Below are 6,408 nucleotides of genomic sequence, written 5' to 3' on the forward strand. Positions count from 1 at the left end.
GGGGGTTATGGGGCTCGCAACAGCATACGGTCATATGAGCGAGCGGGACTCACCAAACATTTTCAGTTGGTAAGAAATTTTTTATTTTTGCCTGGGTAGCGGGCGAAGCCTACTCTTGTCGATTTTAGACCACCTGACCAAGGATCTCGTGCGCAACTTGCCCACGGGACCTCCAACTCCAATATTTTTCGCCCTTGTCAGAAGGCTAGGTGTAGATCTTTCCTACCAGATCAGGGGAGTGGCTGAAAGACAGCAGTTAGAAGGAGCCAAGCAGTAGCAGTAGAAAGGCTGCAGAAGCTTTTCATCTCCCATCCTGGTGGGGGAAGAAATGGGAGACGAAAGAAAACAACAGTATATTGTAACTTGTAAGTAAGCGAGAAACAAAGAAGGTGACAGGAGACAATTTTAGAGAAGGAAATTTTTTGGTCACTACCCGAATTCTAACCCGGGACCTTTGAATGAGAGGCGAACACCTTAAACCTCCAGGCCACAAGAGAGCCCCCCTCTAGATATTTTTGAGTTTGAGAACTTCACTTTAAAATAAAATTAAAACAACCAAGATGTACGCAAAATACAGATTTTCCATGGAAATTTATTAAACATTTTCATTCAATGACTCAATGGATGGCAAGGAACAGAATTAAGGATATACCACTACCAATAACCAGAAATTATGGCCTTTAAATTGTAAAAAAAGCTAGACATAACAAATCAAACGACAGTTCAGAAGCTTTATTAGAGATTTTCCCTTTCTAAAATGTGTTCCCGGTGTGCGACCCATTCTACATATGAACAGTTACGAGAGCGCAAATATAATGCCCGATTAAAAAAGAAAGTTTATGATACCTTGCAATGACGACACCGCAGTGCCAAATGCAAAACAATCACAGCCTATACTTCCAAGGACGGTGCTAAATGACAATATGAAAACAAAAACAATAACCCACACTGAAGGCAATTCATAACGCTGAAGCAAATGAACGAAGTGGCTTATCATGTACAATATTTACAAGTGGCATGTCAAAACATCAGAACCATTTGAAAAAAGTAAAAATATTCATTTTGGGACTTGCATCCTCTTGAAAAGAGTTTAACAGCATTAACAGTCAACAGTGCAGTCCTACAACTGCAACTGTCACCAAGAAAAAACAACTAACGAACATGATCTATTTATCTAATGATAGAAATATAAACATACTAGTTATGGCTATATGGGTGTACAGATTGCACACTCGCAGTGATATTTGCATCTTCTTTTTCAAGAGCTAGATATTATAAATTATGAACTTCAGCAGTCGCTACCTTTCATTTAATTTTTAAAAGCTAGTTTTATATAGGAGTAGGATGGCATATATGTGTAAACTTGTGTAAAGTGGAAACCTTATATAACAGGGATGGTGGGACCAGAGAAAAAGTCTCCCTCCCCCACTCTCTTTACATTCACGCTCCCTAAGACTAGTGTGAGAGAATCTGAAACTGAAGTGCGCTATTGTGTAAAGTAACGATTTGAAAAAAAACAACTGGTGTTCACACAATTTATCACGCTTTACAAAATTACAAAGAACTGATATTTTTCTTTTCTTGTATTACTGCAAACGATTATGTGCAATGTGATGCTGTGACATTATTAGGTTTTTAGCGTTACTGTGGTGGTAATCTTTTGATTAATCGAATAATGGGCTATACAGTATACAGTACGATGCAGGATTCACATTAGAAAAAGAAAGAATGATCTACAGAACCCATTTAACAGATAACAAAATGGACATGTAATCTTACTCTTAGTCTTAGACTGACACTGGATACAGGATTATGATTTGATTAATCTCTTGCATATATATATATTGAAAATTAATTTTTTCGATGTTGCAGGAAGAACTATAGAATCAGGAAATCTTTAAAATTAACACAACTGCATGTTTCAGTAGAGTCTTGTCTTGTGACACATTCAACATCCGCCTTTATGGTCCTATTGCTTGTTACCCATTCAAGTTTTGATCTACATCAATTTGCAGCAAAATATCTTGCGAATGCACCAGTCACAGCAATTCATTAAATTGGCTCATCCAAACACTGCTTAATAAATATGTTCACATTCACAAAATGCTTTTGAAAAACCATCAGTTCACTTATAATAACTTTTATGCACTGTTAATGAAAATTATTCTTACTTTTCATGGGAAAAATCAATCCATCTGGAGTTTACATAACTACAACTGTGCTTCCATACCAATATCAAAATATAAAATTGTAATATATAAGACTATAAAACCATAATGAGCTTAATGTGGCAAGCCCGGAAGAGGAACACAGCTTGTTGTGTAATTTAAGAAAAATGTTTGAAAGAGCAGAAAAATCATTTGAATCCTAATGAATAGATGCAAAGATTATATTTAGTAAGATGGCCTTATGAATTATGGAGAGAATTCCATTAGCCTAAATTAATTTTCTGTAGAAAGAAAGATTTCTACTATGTGGGTACTTTAAAATGCGGCCTGAGAAAGTGTGGAGTATTATTTTATCACTGTCATGATTTCATTCGATATCTTATGCAATTTCAAAAGCAATGCTAAAACAGCCAAACTGTTAAAAACTGATTGCAATGGTAGTTTCAAAATCAATTGATTGAGGTGTCAAAAGTTTTTCCCCCCAATAGATCACAGACTCTTTTTCGCTTCCGCCTTCACAGAAAGAAGCAGCAATTTCCAGCCCATTGGAAAAAAAGAAGTCAAGTATGTAGACTTTTTTCCATCCACCAAATATTCGGATATTAAAGAGCAAATGGGAAAAAAACCAACTGATTTTCTATCAAAATACATGTATCACCCTTCGCAATGACAAATAGCAGCAACATCAGTAAGTAAGTGAAACAAATCAAAAAGCAAATGACAAAATGGCCTGCAGTAATATTGAAAGTTATCTTAAATAATGCCCTTTTGAAAAAAACCACTGGCATTATACAATATTATACAAATCAGACCTTACAGCAGGTTTTTCCGGGGAAACCCCCCCCCCAACATTAATGTTAACTTCCCACGTCAGCAGCAGAGCATACAGGTTCAGATAAGTGTTGGTATTGGTCAGCCCTAATGTGAACAAACAAAAAGGATGACTATGATGAGCATCAAGCACTGGCCCAGTATGCACTTTAAAAAGATCGACTGACAAATCAGGACGAAACAGAGTAACAAGGTATTATCTCGGTTACAATCACTTTTGTTGAGAGTTCAAAGTTTTCACAGACTATATATATATATATATATATTCTGCCCCAAGTGAAGAACAAAATTAACAGCGTTACACGATAAAGGAATAGGAAGTTCTAAATTTGACAGAATACAGTTGAACCTGCTCTACTGGCTACCTGTACAAACAACCACTTCCCACCTTGCGTTTTTTTCTATATTTTAATGACACTGTACTAGTAAGACGTCCAGAAGGATGGCTGTCTTGGACAATTTCGACTGTTGGCCTATTTGAATTCAACGAGGTTGTAACTGTTATATTTCTATATCAGTAAATGAAAGAATAGGTAGTCAAACTTTTACATAATATGATGCAGGGAAAGTGCACGGGAAGGCCCCAGACACGGAGTTAGATCCTTGTTAATTTGGGACGGTAAATGATCTGGTGATAGTGATAGTAATATGATTCTAAAGGCAAAGCACAAATGAACAAGACAACCAGAAATACAGACAAAAATCAAAACCACATAGCACCGAAAATTAAATTTTATAATAAATTGATTAAAAAAGTCTCAGGTGACATTACTCAACAAACTGGCAAGGGACAAAAAAAAAATACCCCGTTGTATGTGGAGCCGGCTTTTTAGAGATCTTGAACTAATACATCTGAATCATAAAGACATGGCTACAAAACCTACCCCCCCCCCCCCCAACCCCAACCAAAATTAAACTGCTAGGAACATTAGCCCAATGAGTAAAGACAACATGTAAGCACACCCTGGAATACCATCATTGTTTCTTTTTATTTTTAAGTACCCAAATAAATGTGTATCTTTTCAGACTTTTTTTCTGTCTCGATATTAAGAATTTGAATTTTGACAACATACTTCTTGAGCACAAGACCTATACCGCAGACAAAAAAACCGCAATTTAAAAGACAAATCTAGATTCTGGGCTAGTACTTCTCAAGTGCTGACTGAAAATATATTGTTGCAAATAACTTTCTGGGGGCAAAACAGCTCCCGTCCACTAACACAAAAGGACAGTAACAAATTCCAGATGGAAAATGAACAAGGAAGATGAGCTTAGGAACCGTCAACACGGAAGCAAATTGTGTAGATCATTCCGAACGCCTTAACACCAGAAACATCACGACCAAATTACAAGATACAAGTACATCTAGTCTAGCTCTTACTGAGCTTTGCTGACGAAAAAAAGGACGATGAAAGCAGCAAGTAATTTTTTTCTCATCAGAAAAAAGTAGACCAGAAATAAGGAATTGAAAAAAATGTGGGGAACAGACATTATTGTTGGCGGCCTGAGCCCATTTGTTCACATAAAATTTGCACATCAGCTGTACAGTGCTCATTTGATAGGGAATTTGAGATCCAAAAACAAAATAAAACACAAAAGCAAGACCTAACAAGCACAAAAATTCTTCATTTACAAGTATTTAATTATTATATTAAAAAAACAAACAACAACCCCAAAATTCTAAAAGGGAAAATAATTAAATAGCAAAAATAATGTCAGAAAGACCAAAAACAAAAAATTAAATTCTTTGCAACAGTATTGTGTCTTTAAAATGAAAAAGGTGCGATCAATTTATTATCAGGTTCATTGAATAACAACCTGTAAAAAGTAACAAGAACATCTTTTAAATGCTCACCGCATATTCAAATTCTTTAACTATTATATATTAATATATAAAGCATCAACACCCCCCCCCCCCCCCAAAAAAAAGCATGCAGTAGCATTGTTCTGGTTTCCCAGGCACGGAAATATAGATTGCGTATAAGATCAGGTAGGTAAATTCAAGGACACATTCACACAATTTTCCTTCCATACGGTGGCATCACCACACAAAGAGATACCACTAAAGCCGCACATGTTATTGTTGCCATATTTTTTTGTCCTCAAAACATTAATTCTTGGTCATTAACAAGTGAACCAACCCCAGCAGAATAATATCGCCTCTCCTCACCCCCTCCCTGAAACAAACCCATTCAGTTAAATTGCATACCAAAATTCACTGATAGAATCATATTACTCACTTATGCATAAGCATTGACATCAAACAATCAATATATATATTATTTTCCAACTTCTTCAATGGTTTTAGGCACTTTTCATTCTATCGTACTTTCAAACTGGAAAACGGTTTTCGAAAGGGGCATGGCATTTATTTGTTTTTGACACACTCCAAATAACAGCAAAACTCCAATAACAACGATTTGGCTTAGCGACAGTTATAAATTGAGCTGCAAAAAACCCCCCCAAACAAGCAAACAAAAACAGTAACCGTAATAACATGGGACAGAAAATATCACCATGTAGGGACCTTAAAAACTCAGGTGGGAATCCCTAAAAAAGAAATAAAAGCAAAGCTCAAAACATTTTTACATTGTAGAGTTCTTTCAGTATCACATTCAGCAGCGTAGGAGTGTATTGTATATATATACAGTGTACATGTTAGAGTATGCAGTGGATTATATCAATCTAGTTTGATTCATTTACTTGCAAGAAAAACTGTACTGTACACTGTGTTTAAAAATATACAACTACTATGTAGGAGACATAAACCTTTAGACTTATACAGCACTTGCCCATCGCAAGCTTTGACAATTAAATACTTCTGAATGTCAGCACAAAACTATTTTCTGAGCTCATAATCTTTTAACGGTTAGTTTTAGTACAAGTCTACGAGTATGCACTTGCAACACAATTAGGTCATAAGAATGCCGAAGATTAGAGGTGTAACTAGAGAATAAGATACAAAGTAAAGGAGGAGGAGAGATAATGATGATAGTAGAGTTGGGGCGAGCGGACGGACAGGTTCGTTACTCGTGGACTCAGTCAGAGCAAACGTGTAACGGACGGCCATGAGAGCGAACTGCGAACCTCAAGACAGTTCATTTTTTTTGGTCCGCTTCACAATTTGACTCTCTCAGTGAGCGGACTGCGGACCTCAAGCCTCAAGTCAGTTCGTTTTTTGGGTCCGCTCCACAATTTTATCAAGAGCGGGCTGGTGAACGGACGAACTCTAGCTGACGAGATACTCGACGCGAGGTTAGACCCGCCGTCTATTGTTTGTTAATTAGACCTAGCGGTGCCACAGGGAGTGAGAGAGGCTGGTGACGTAGTACTATGAGTATGAGTGTAACCTTTCACCTCGTGCGTGGGGCACACTGTGTACGTTCCAATTATCACAAAGGCCGGGGGG

This window comes from Aplysia californica, unplaced genomic scaffold (assembly GCF_000002075.1).
Source record: "Aplysia californica isolate F4 #8 unplaced genomic scaffold, AplCal3.0 scaffold00062, whole genome shotgun sequence".
NCBI lineage: Eukaryota > Metazoa > Mollusca > Gastropoda > Aplysiida > Aplysiidae > Aplysia > Aplysia californica.